General features: G+C 39.5%; 1 long non-coding RNA gene across 1 annotated transcript; it reads right to left on the reverse strand.

Moving 5' to 3' along the window:
* Positions 1 to 8,800: 8,800 nt before the first annotated feature.
* On the reverse strand, positions 8,801 to 10,314 carry LOC121927854. The gene is made up of 2 exons (XR_006103347.1): positions 10,219 to 10,314; positions 8,801 to 9,097 (listed from the first exon to the last, which is right to left on the reverse strand). It is a non-coding gene; the product is annotated as an uncharacterized LOC121927854 (long non-coding RNA).
* Between the last annotated feature and the right edge of the window lie 3,460 nt (positions 10,315 to 13,774).

The following is a 13,774-nucleotide window of genomic DNA, read 5'->3' on the forward strand; positions in this document are numbered from 1 at the left end:
AAGAGAGAACAAAAGTATTTAGACTTGCAACAAACATTTTATTGGGAAGAAGAGTAATTCTGTTTAGAGTATGGGTTAACCAGGAGTTGGAGTAAAGGAAGATGGGGTGAACGTTTAACGGATGATGAGTAACTGATTTTGAATCTCGTCTGATAGAGTTGGTAAAAGGTAGCTGCCAAGAACAGCAAAATATAGTTTTGGATCGCAATGAGGAAGGGAGGCAATAAATTTGATTTCTCAACAGCACCATCAAAAGGCTATGAGTGGTGTGCAAACCCAGCCTTTAATATAATAGCACATGGCACACTAATGCAGAAATTATGGAGAGCAGCTGTTGTTCCATTTCAGTTACCATTAACCTTAGCCTTTATTTTGATGAAAAGGAATGATATATCAAAGAAGAATTATATCAACTGTCCTATTGTTTAACATCTTTGCAGCTTTGAAGAACATTATGTGTATGGTCATAATTATAAGAACAAAAAACCAAACTGAAAGGTTCTGCCAAGGAAAATTTATGTGTGTAAAATATAACCGATTGAAATATTACCCACTTCCAATTACCAAAAGACACTACTGTGAAGAAATAAGGGATTAAATAAACCCTCAAGTAGAGAAGCCAGTAAAATTGCTAAAAGGGTATAAATACCCCACTGAAAAATGAGCAATAGCAAAGAATAAAGAATAAATATATAAAATATCCAAACTCAAAGTCAGATAAATCAAACCCTGGAAAAGGAAAGCCGGTAAAGGTTTCTAAAAGGGTAACATTACCCCACTAAGAGTTATGTAAATGTAAAAAATAAAATCATAAAATGATATTAAACACTAAAGGCCAGACGCGTTTCAACCATAGTCTTCCTCAGTCAGTAGCCTGCAACTATTTAAAATATAATATTTCTGCTCATCAGCTCCCACAATGTGTCTGCGCTCAATTCAAAAGCAACAATGCTTTGGTCATAATTATTTCACTGTAGTCTAGCGGAGTTACAGATACAAACAAAGATCCATCAATGATACCTTTATTGGCCAACCGAAATGTACAATATACTTGTTGCAAGCTTTTGATGCTCCGTGGCCTTCTTCATCAGGCAAGATATTACAAACCAAACAGAAGAAGAAGAAAACAATTGGAAATGTTAGTCAGACGCCTGCATGTTATTCCAGTCCTTAGTAAAGATGTTATGATGGGGAGGATATCTTTTGCAGGCAGGTTCCTTCTCCTTCTGGCCATGCAGCAATAGGGAGATTTTCAAAGTCCAGGAAATTTAAAGTCCATTTACATCTCAACAGGGACCCCTCTTTTGCAATCCAGCATGTCTTCATTCCAGTGAGATCACAGGCTTCTTTGTAGGCAGAGAACAATGGATTCCTCAAGAAGTCTCCATGTTTTTGTATCAGGGACAGATATTTAGCATCAAAAGCACCAGTGTGTATAACAAAATTATACAAAACTGCAGTATTTGATGAAAACCATCCAATTGTTAACATTAAGTGAGATACATAACAGGGATGGGCAATTTAGTGCAGGTCCCTCTCCTGTGGCAGTTTTTGTGGCCTTCGACTTCATCATGCTTCCTAGACCACCTTTTCCTATTCCCCACCAATAAACAATGAACTTCCTCCATTAAAAGCCTCCAAGAGAGGCATCGCAGGTTCTCTCCCTGTTCTGTTTAAGGTTAAAAAAATACAAGCATTTCAAAATGAGAAGTGAACCTGGCCACCTTCAGTTGTGTATGTTGACTCTTTGGTAATTTTGGTAGTCTCTGACAAATTAACCCCTAGATTCATTGATGTACAGATATGGACCTAGGTTGGTCTCTCCATGAATGGAAGGGCTTCTTCCATTTTTTTAAAAAGGTACTGGAATTTGAGAACTCTTGCTATGTGGTATACTTTATCTAATCTGTATAAAATAATAATTAGTGTGGCCATGTTGGAAGACCCAATGGCTACACACAATTTTCTTCACAGACAAGCCAGTGTTCAAATATGTTTGCCACACTCATGTAGAGATCATTTTACAAAATAAATTTCTAATACATATACTGTATTTAACATTGAAGTTAAAGCATTTCTGTCTCATTCTTCCGTAGGATGCCTCCCAGACATCACATATATGATGAACAATAGATGGATGGATGGATGGATGGATGGATGGATGGACGGACGGACGGACGGACGGACGGACAGACAGACAGATAGACAGATGAGAGAGAGAGAGAGAGAGAGAGAAGACAGCCCCTACCCAAAAGCTTACAGTTAAAAGGATATCATAAAATTAAAGGCACTAGGAAGGTAGAGGAAAGCAGGCAAACTTGGTCAAGAGATATGCAAGAGATTGTGTCAAAAGTTTATCTCATTACACAATTCTAAGTGCAAGACCACTAAATGAACCATTTCTGTCATACAAAACAGCCACAATTGCTTTGAATAACAGACATGTTATGAATAATATGGTTACCTTTGCCAATAGACAAATAGAATCGAGTGATATTCATTAGACTTCCTTGGACTGATGACAAAGTGGTGAGGGGAGAAAGGATTTGTAATGAATCTGTTTTTGCTTTATTGCTGTAAATGAAATTGAAATACATTTAAAATATGTTGTAAAAGGTCAGGAATAAGTACTATATAGATCTGCACAATAAACCTGTCCTAAAATATTTTGCAACCACATTTCTTTGCCATGTTGCGGCAGAAGAATTGAAACAATATTCTCAGATAAACTTTTGAAGAATGCAAATTCAAAAGATTGGCCTGTTATTTCTCCTAATTAAAAAAGCAAATATTAGCAAATTAATCATTAAAGCAGTATTAATGTTCATGTTCATCAAAATTGTACTATATCAGTCTATTTATTCATTGCATCAAAGAAGTACACACATTATACATGCGTAAACACATTGAGAGGCTACTCCACAAGCATTGTTCTGGAGCGAGTTATTAATGCCAAATCAAATGTGCAAAGATTTCATTTCAGATAACTCTACAGAACCTTAGCTCTCTGACTACACTCTGCTAGAGTGTTTTATCAAATTACAGCGAAGTCTGCTCTAGGGAATTGGTTGAAAGCTCATCACATTTGTTTTAAATCAGACAAAGAAAAAGGGGACATGAATTTTGAATCATGGCCTTTCAATCTCTTACATTTGCAATCCGCACAAGGGGAAACATTTTTGTCACTTCATCATTCATGCAATAAATCTGTACGGTTATAAAATACCATGTGTGATTAAAAGCTATTAAAAGTGTAACATACTTACAATATTAATGGGATCTTTAACTGAGATCAGCAAGAAATTTCAGGTAAATATATGAGTATATAGGACTATTTCGCAGGAAGGAACTGGCAAAATCCCTTCTGGGTATTCTTTGCCTAAGAAAACCCTCTGAAAAATTCATGGGTTCACCATGAGTCAATAGGTGATTGGAAAGCTCATACAAATACATACATAGTGCTGGTAATTTTAGGCTTTTTAAAGTTTTTAAGCAAGGTAGCATTCTGATAAAACTCCTGTGGCTTCCATTGAAGAAACTGCTTCTTGGGAAGGTAACAATGTAGAAGTAAATGGAACAAGTTTGGGGAAGGGTGTAATTTTATATCAACACATATGAATAATGTTCTGAATTGTTCCTGGAGACATGAATACTTTTTTCTCTCAGAACGAACCTGCTTATTGGTGAATGCAAGTTGGAGCAGAGATGTGCCCTTGAATGAGCCATAAAAAAATACAAAGCTACAATCATTAATACAGGGAATGGTGATCACACATTTGTGTGTTACAGTGCTTTCCAGCTAAGTTCATGCATATATGCAGCTGCCAGACTTTCAAGTATATTGACACATATAAGTCAACACATACAGTATAAGGGAAAGCTGATGGTTCTGGTAAACGCATTCACCTTTTTTTTTTTACACAAACAGTCTTCAGTTCACTCCAGCTCTGATCTTGGTATAAACCAGTTCTTCCTTTACAAAAGCTAACCATGCAAAATGCTAACTGTCTGACCTGTGCAATGTTACAAGTTCACTCCCAACCTTGTCTGCACAGTGCACACACCCCTTCCTAGAGCAATTTTCTATTTTTAAAATATTGGCCATGGGTTTCTTGCTTGAAGAACTAAACAAATGTCTAAGTGAATGTTCATTCAAGCTGTACAGTACCTTCAAAGTATGCTCCAATAGAGATTTTTTTAAAAAAAACTATAAACAGTTTAAATAAAACAAGCGGAATCTGTAACACAATGTTTCAGTATGGGGTGGTCCTATTTAGTATCAGTCAGCCCATTATGCCATTTCCTACAGTGTTTATGTATGTGCCTTCAAGTTGTCTGTCAACTTATGGTGAGTCCATGGATTGTATAGGGTTTTCTTAGGCAAGGAATACTCAGAGGTGGTTTTGCCAGTGCCTTCCTCTTAAATACAGCCCACGGCACCTGGAATTCATTGGTGGCCTCCCATCCACATACTAACTAGGACTTTGGGGAATTTAGGCACTGCTCTACAATACCCCATTTAATGTCCCCTCACCATCATTCACAATAATGTAGCAGTCCAAAGGCATTGGCCATCTTGTCTTCCTTGGGCTGCTTGGAGAATTCCCCAACATAAAGCTAGGAGGAGTTGCTTTCACAAGCCTTTCCCCCTTCTCCCTCAAGTCTGTTGTTGTTGTTTTTGTTGTTGTTGTGTGCCTGTGAACCTATCATGGGGGTTTCTTGGCATGTTTCTTCATAGGGGTTTTATACTGTCATCCTCTGAGGCTGAGAGACTGTGACTTGTCCAAAGTCACCCTGTGGGTTTCCATGGCTGACCCAGGATTCAAACCTTGGTCTCCCAGTGTCCTAGTCCAGCATTCAATCCTCTACACCACACTGGCCCTAAGGCTAATAATACCTCTCTCTCATGTATGGATTGTGCCATTTCAAATACTTAAGCAAAGGCATTGGGTGTACTATCAGCAGATGATGACTGATGATCATGATGACAATGATGAAGAGAATGATGGGAGAGGAGAAGACTGGATGATTTTTCAATTAACTGGCCAGTATATCTATCAAATTGAGCCAGTGTGGCATTGGAAGGAAGTGAAAAGGCAGGGCCAGATCCATCAGGCCTGGCCTCAATTAAGAAGCAGAGTCCTCCCTCCAGTCTATCTGCCTTGGTCCAGGCCTCAGAGGGAGAGAAGAATTCTGGACCTGATCCCCTTCCCCACCACCATTCCCTTCTCCTTTTATGCCGTGTCTTTTTAGATTGTAAGCCTGAGGGCAGGGAACCGTCTAATTAAAAAGATAGTATGTGCAGCGCTGTGTACATTTACAGCACTATATAAATAAAGCTTAATAATAATAATAATAATAATAATAATAATAATAATAATAATAATAATAATAATAATAATAATTGTGGTTTGAGTATTAGACTACAACTTTGGAGACCAAGTTTAGAGTCCCTGCTTGGGCATTAAACCCACTGGATGCCCTTGGGGAAGTCACGCACTCTCAGCTTCAGATTTTAGTTTCTCCACCCATCACTGCATGGGAACATTTGCCGTGGTGTTTTAATTGATCCTACTCTGAAGAAGCCATACAAATATGCAGGTAAACAAATCCTGTAACTGAAAAACTCACTATTCATACAAAATATCACTAATTATACATGCATCCTTTTCATTTCAGTATTTAAAACTGTGATCATTTCACATGCACATTTCAGGCACAGATGTAGTTCTTTGGTACCAAACAACTGTCCTTCATTTGATTGTGTCCCAGAGTTTCCATGGCCTGTTGCTCCCTATCAAGAACACTGGTATTGAGAAGCCCTGGCAAAGCATACTGCCAGGGAGCAGGTGTTTTGCTAAATGCCAGCCTCCTTATGCTCCCAGTGGGTGAATAGATGCACCTGCCTGTTACAACGTCACCTATCACATGAAGCAGGCAGTTGTAATAGATACTATATGATGAATGGTATAGGGAAATTGGTTTTAATAGTTTATTTATTCTTTACAACAAGATCTGTCACCTCTTCACCTCTTCTTACTAGTATTTTTCACACAGGACCTATTTTATACTCAAATGCGGAGGTAAGGAACATATTTGGCTGGAGTCCTCATTTGGGAAGGGTGACAGGGCTGCATTCAAGCACTGGGTAGGACTAAATGTAGCAGGCAGGGCCACGTAGAAATCTTATCAATTTGTCTCAGTGTGACAGCTTTCAAGCCTGCAAAAATTTCCCAATCTGCAAACCAGAGCTCATCTTTCGTGGACAGCATTTGTTCTGGGTTGCAGACTAGAACTCCTGTGCCTTGCAAAATCTTCCCATTCTCCAAACTAGAGCTCTTGCTCCATGTCAACTCTTCAAGGAAAACAAACTATCGCTCATGCTACTGCAAAACCTTTCTGGACTTTAAACACTGCTATTTCTGATGGTGACAAGGACAAATGAAACAGTGAAGCTCAGATGAGGAAGCTTCATAGTTCTAAATAGTGCTATACTCAGACATTACCCTTTTCTGTCCTACCTGCTCTGTATCACAAGACTTCTCAAATTTCTACCAAAATTTCTTCAGAGAGCTGCCTCCAAACGAGTTACTTTCATGAGCTGTGGCTAATGTTTATCATATATACTCAACTATAAGTTGGCCTCATGTGTAAGTCGAGGGCACGTTTTGGGGCCAAAATTATGGATTTTGATATCACTCGTCGATAAGTCGAGGATAAAACTTAGAGGCATGTAACAAAGAATGTAAAGGATGAAGTTTACTGTCTTCATACAGAAATGTTTTATTCAGATCCTTCTAAGCCCAATGCCTCTTGGCACTTCTTTAAGGGGAAGCACGAAAGAGGTGTCATCACTGCTATTTTCCCACCCAAGAATTCAAAAAGGGCAGAAGCAGCATCATGGTGGAAAGAGTAGAGGGGTTTGGTGCTTCTTTTGTCTGCTTCCAGGATGAACTAAACTCTTACCTTTCACTACTTTATTCAGAGAAGGTGACAAGTTAAAATACAGTACTTACCTGTGAATAAGTCAACCTAGCTTTTTGGGTCAATTTTTAACCAAAATGTGTTGTTGTTGTTGTTGTATGGAAGCTCTGAAGTTGCAGATGTGTAGGAAAGCAAATAGTGCTGTAGTTTCGGAGCTGAAGCACTTGCTTTTTCTATGCTTGTCTTTTCCTGGTGGAATATTCTGTTTAGCTTCAGTAGCACAATCTCTCTATGGGATATACTCCATTTCCCGCAATTAAAAAGCTTTCCCTGTCTTATCAGGCTTCCCAGTCAAAGGGAAGTGTGTATATACTGTATGTTGATTTGATAGCAAATTGCCGACTTGAATGGCCAGTGCTCAAAGATATTCGGATCTCACGGTGGCTGGGCTTTTCATGCATGTACTCTTCCCCCAACCATACTTTTAACAATTATACAGGATGAATAATTGGATACAATTGAAGTAACACAATCCACTGTAAAAATTGATGGTCGTTCATATACAACTGGCACTCCACATTTGTGGCTTTGATTTTTAGTATGTTCTGTGTAGGAACCTTTAGGTCCTCTAGCACAACTGTGCCAGAAGTTGACCACAGAGTTGTGCTGGAGAACCTAGATCACAACCTAAAGAGCCTAAGGAAACACTTCTCTGGGCATTTGTAGCCTAGAGCATGATTCTATAATCAATTTCTGGCAGATGTTGACCATAGAGTTGTACTGGAGGACTAGGGTGGTCCTAGAAAGATGTTCTCCTAGATAAAAATAGTGGGTTTTTTTTTAATTTACAATTTTCCCACATACACAGGAGTCCTTCACCCCTTACCCTAGTGCACATGGATAGACCAGTGTAGTTAGTTAAAATCAAGATACAGTGGTACCTCGGGTTACGAAATTAATTCGTTCCGCCATTCCTTTCGTAACCCGAAAATTTCGTAACCCGAAAAACTTTTCCGTTAGCACTGGAAAGCCTATAGCATTTGAATTCGCGCCGAAATGAATTTCGTAACCCGAAAAATATTTCGTAACCCGAAACAGTTTTTGCCAATCCAACTTTTTCGTATCCCGGAAATTTCGTAACCCGATCATTTCGTATCCCGAGGCACCACTGTAGTTGACTTGTGGCTGTCCAGGTATTCTTGGACTACAGCTTCCACTAACCCCAGTCAGCATAGCCAGTGGTGAGGGATGCTAGGACTAGTTGTCTAACAATTTCTGGAGACCCCCACTGCCCTAGGCTACATGAAAATGAAACAAATTTGAGAGCATGTCTTTCAGTGATTCTATTAGGCAGGTCAATCACAGATTAAAAATGCAAGAGATAGGAAGCAGGTGGGGGGATGCTGAAGATACAGATTCTCTCTTTGGAAAGATAGATAGCACATTGTAGGAAAACAGCATAAGCATCTAGTATTTCCTAACTCAAAAGAAACCAAACTCTTGTGCTGAGGAAATGCAGAATCCAAACCAGTATTTTGTCAGTTCTACAAGCTTGCTCTTAAGAATGTTGCTCACGTATATGCAACAATAATATAAACAGATTAAGCTTTCTTTTTATATGACAGTTATCAATTGGAATGCTGTTTGTCTTGTCTCCTAAGGTTAAAAAACGACAGCCTAAGCGGAGCCTAGCCTCTCACCTCAGTTGATACATCCCATTAAAATCACACCAAAGAAACATATTGTCCACCAATGATAGTTTGACTGAACCTGCAATGAACAATACAGTGCTGGCAGTGGAAACACTGACCCTTGGCTAGATTTTCAGATGACCCTGAACAATAGTTTTGTGAGCATGAAACAGGAGGAGTCTTTATGGATTGATCATTGTCAGCAAGTTTATGAGTCTGTACAGATAACCAAAACCCCAATGAACCAATTTCAGTCCCTCCACTTTTTACAATCACTGTTTGAGAGCGTCCAAATCATTACAGGACTTCCCAGTGCTCCCCTGAACTCCTTTGCTTTTCTCCATTGTCTTGCGTTCACGGATTTCTTTGTCTGACATGTGTCTCAACAGACATGTACTCCTCCCTTCTTTAACAATGCGGGGTTCTGAAAGGTATGTTGCTTTTTCAGATATTGCATCCAAAATCTGACCAAATAATGCTAGCTAAAAAAAATGAAAAGAAAGTCTGATGTTACAAATGTATTACATGAGGTTTAGCAGAAGAATTCGACTAAAATACAACAAATCAAGGACAGAAATAAGATGATAAATTTTAAATCAATATATAAAAGATACTGCAGGATGACATTTACATCTGACCAACATTTTACTTTAGGATTATTTCAGTAACAGTGACTTGAGTTGAAGACTTTCCCATTACCAATGATTATATTATGATTCTCTTTCTGGCAAATTTTGTTGCTAGACATGCCACTTATTTCATTCTCAGTGGGCTGCATTGGACTTGGAGATCTTCTGTTTCTGTTCTCTTGTATTTGTAGTGTGTATAGATAATAACGTTAGTATATATTATCCCTGAGGCTTGCTGGGATGTGGGCAAGGTTGCTCAGCCCATGTGACTCAAGAGCAAAGAGGCTACACAGTACACAGTACTGAAGCCTGTCCCAAATCCTCTACTCATTTATAAAACTTTGTAAACATCTTTTTTGTGTTAAAGCATAAACACAACTCCATCACCCCTTCTTTCTAAAGATTTTTCTCTTAGCAGAATGTCTGTGACTTACCCCAACATAAATTAGGTACTAGTTACTTATTTAAATACTTACTAGAACATGGTTGACTTGTAAAAGGTATTCCTGTGTACAGATACACAAATCTCCCATCTTTGGGAAAGATATTCATTTTAAAAGTTTACTCAATTGTTTAACTGTTCTATCAAATTGGTTAAAGGGGGATAATTCCATCTGGTTGATTAATTATTATATCTTGATTAATTATTATATCTTGATTTTTTTTTCTCAATTTGCAACTCAAGGCAACTTACAAATGTTAAAATATACATATTTCCATTTTATAAAATAAAAGTGTAATTTAAACAATAGAATTAAAAGTTACAAGCAAACCAGAAAAAAGTTCTAGCAAAATAACCAACATACGATGGTAGATCTGTAGCAATAAAATTTAGGGTTTGGAGTTTCTAGTTCTTGTGGCTCATGGTCACACTATATTTTCTTTCAGGTTCTTTGATAGCAGCCACTGTGGTTGTGACAGAGCAGGTTGACTAGCACCTGAGGCTCTAAGGTTATATGCAACCTATTTCCTACCTGCCATATTCCAGCTGGCTGCACTTTGGATTTCTTATAAAGCTGGAAGGGATTCAAGTTCCATGTCTAGTCTGCAAGGGGCTACAGTTGGATGTATACACAAGAACAATTCTTTTTTCTTTACACAGTTTTTTTTAGGTTCTTTTTGGCAAAGAGGCAGCGCACAAAAGCCCTTACAAGCCAGAGGATACCCCAATCTTGTCAAATAATTTTTTAGGCATAGCACAACACAGTTACATGCTCAGTCACCAGCCATGTCTGAGAGGGTGCTATCCCTTTCAGTGGGCGCACCCCGAAACTGGCAAGGTATCTGCTGATATGGTTCACTTGATTCCTTCTGGTCTGATCTATCAGTTTCTTTAAGCACAAGGCAGCCATTCTGGGAGAACTGGAGAAAAAAGTCAGAAGAACCCAGTCATTTCAGAAAATAAAAGAGGTATGAGCAAAACAAAATAGTCATTATGAGGGTGACTCGCTTTAATTTTCAAGTTTTCCTTCTTTATAAATTTATCAAACTGTACGGTGGTTTTCTCATTGTGCCCCAATAGAAAGTAGCTATCAAAATACAGATGTGTTGGATTTGGAAAGAGGAAGGGTCTCAAAAGGCTGAATTCTTCCTCCCTTATTTTTCTTGGTAATCTGTGTCACATTGGGGAAACACAGAATGAAAGGCATGAGTGCATGTGTCGCTTCACCCACAACAACAATTCTTGTGAATTAATAAAGCCAATGCAATTTTGGAGGACTTTAAGCAGAGGCTGGATGGCCATCTGTCGGGGATGCTTGATTGAGATTTCCTGCATGGCCCTTGTGGTCTCTTCCAATTCTATGATTCTAGGAGCACAAGGAGTTCATACATGTAATATGTAACTACAACCTCACTTTCCCAAACTGCACTGTTGTTAATTTCTGCCGCATTTGTACCCACAGTATTAAATGAATGCAACATTTACATGGGTCAGTTTAATTTTTAATTTTTTTTTTTAAAATGAAGAAGGCATATTGGTTGTAAAAGGAAATCCAAGCATCAAATTTTCTTCTCATATGCTTAATTCTGACCAATGTTCCTTACTCAAGGGCTTCTATATACTCATCATGTCCATACATCTCCTTATTATACTTTTCGACTGTTTGCAAACTGCTTTCCTTGCAATTCAATAAAATCGAAGCTGCCTTGCAAGTATATGGATCTTCAATGTGGGTCTAAAACACTATTATATCCAACTGCATCTGAGGAAGGAAACTGAAGCCTAGGAAAGCGCAGTCTGCCGCTTCTCTCTTTCAGGGAGTCTCAAAAAAAGCTCCAAGATCCCTCTACATTATTATTATATATTATTATTATTATTATGAAGTATTATTATTATTAATTATTGATAAGATATATATAATATATATATATATATATATATATATATATATGGGCAAGGGCTGCCATGGTTCCCTGCTCCTCCTCGGCCCCTTCCTGTTCATGGGAGGCCTCTGTTTCCTTGGCGGCTCTGGGGACTCCTCCCCTCCCCCAGTCAGCCCCTCCATGGGACCCTGGCATTTGGGGAGCATGGAGAAGGTGGCATCTCTCCAGGAAGGATTCTGGAGCAGATCATTAAACAGAGAGTCTCTGAACATCTAGAAGGCAATGCCATCATCACAAAAAGTCAACACGGCTTTCAGAAAAAGAGATCAAGCCATACAAACCTGATCTCTTTCTTTGATAAGATTACCAGCTTGGAAGATGAAGGGAATGCTGTGGATATAGTATATCTTGATTTCACTAAGGCCTTTGACAAGGTTTCCCATGACATTCTTGCAAACAAGCTTGTAAAATGTGGACTAGACAAGGTAACTGTTACATGGATTCGTAATTGGTTGACCGGCCGAACTCAAAGGGTGCTCAACAATGGCTCCTTTTCATCCTGGAGGGAAGTGACCAGTGGGGTCCCACAGGTTTCTGTCCTGGGCCCAGTGCTATTTAACATCGTTATCAATTACTTGGAGGACAGAATTGGGAGCATACTTACCAAATTTGGTATTATCAAATTTGCAGATGACACCAAATTAGGAGGAATAGCTAATACTCCAGAGGACAGGATCAAGATTCGAAATGACCTGAATAGACTAGAAAGCTGGGCCAAAGCTAACAAAATGAAGTTCAACACAGAGAAATGTAAGGTACTGCACTTAGGGTGGAAAAATGATGGGCATCTGTAGGGTATGCTTTGATTGTGATTTCCTGCATGGCAGGGGATTGGACTGGATGGCCCTTGTGGTCTCTTCCAACTCAATGATTCTTTTATTCTTTTATATATATACACACACACACACACATACATATACATATATAAAGTCAAAACAATCTGCACATACCCAGAGTCACTTATTTTTGCTGGTGCTGAAAGAAGGTCCAACCTATCCTCAAGCCCTGTCTGAAACCTGCACCATAAAAAGCACAATCCCCAGAGAATGCCATTAGCATGGAGCTATCTTTGGCAGTTAAAGTGGTGTCAAAGTAGGGTTATTCCTGCAGTGCGGATGCAGCCCAGTCAAAGCTCTCTGCCAACCTACCTGCCCCTGGCAGGAATAATAACTCCACTATGGATGATGGGAAGAAAAAGGGAATGGACTGTCTGCACATAAAACACATTTCTCCTGCTTCCCCCATGTTTAGTCATTCCAGCCCCATACAAAATCATGCTGGAGGACCTACAAACGCCTAGAGAAATGTTTTCTCTAGGAGTCTCTAGAGCATGTCCAGAGTGCTGCCTTGTATTCCTTTGGCAATTAGAGTCAAGATGTTTCTGATCAGAGCCCACCCAGGAGCCCTTGATTTACAGCCCCCAGGTGTCCTAGCAGACAGAGGAATGTGGCAGGGATGGATGACCACAAGAGTTTTCTTACATGCAAGACAAGGCCACCCCTCTCCGGGGTTGTCCTTAAAAAGGAAGTCCACCGGAGGTGAATGGGTCAAAAAGCAGCCCAGCATCATGGGAACTTTGCAATCAGTAACTTGAGCATTGCGTTGCGCTGCCTCTCTACCACACATAACCATTTCGCAACAGATTTCGCAAGGATAACGGAGACCCTGGCTTGGCTTCCCTTTTTGCCCACAATACCCAAAAAGGGAGGAATGACGCTTAAACTACGGGAGCGTTGCGCAATGGGCTCCCCTAGAATATATGGCGTTTGGAAGGATGTCACGCCTTCACATATTGGCCAATGTTGGTGGACGCTAACATTGCGTGTTAGGCAGGAAGAATTGCCAAAACCCCTGTCTTATAAACTCCTCCCCCTTCCTCTTGTTCCTTTCTCCTTCTCCCATCATCTCTTCTTCTCCTCTTCCTCCCTCCCTTTCGTTCCTCCTTTCCTTCTGCAAATTTCTTATGGTAAGGATCGAGCAGCGAACAGCAAATTTGAAACAAAGCAACCGAAACGCAATGCATGGCTCCACGTTCTGGATTTCTCTCTGACAGAGAAGATTAAATGTCTCACAGACACAAATCCCAGAATTCCATAGCATTGAGCTGCAGCGGTTAAGCAGCTCGACCTGATTTTCTCCAGTACG

The sequence above is a fragment of the Sceloporus undulatus genome, chromosome 4 (assembly GCF_019175285.1).
Source record: "Sceloporus undulatus isolate JIND9_A2432 ecotype Alabama chromosome 4, SceUnd_v1.1, whole genome shotgun sequence".
In the NCBI taxonomy this organism is placed as follows: Eukaryota; Metazoa; Chordata; class Lepidosauria; order Squamata; family Phrynosomatidae; genus Sceloporus; species Sceloporus undulatus.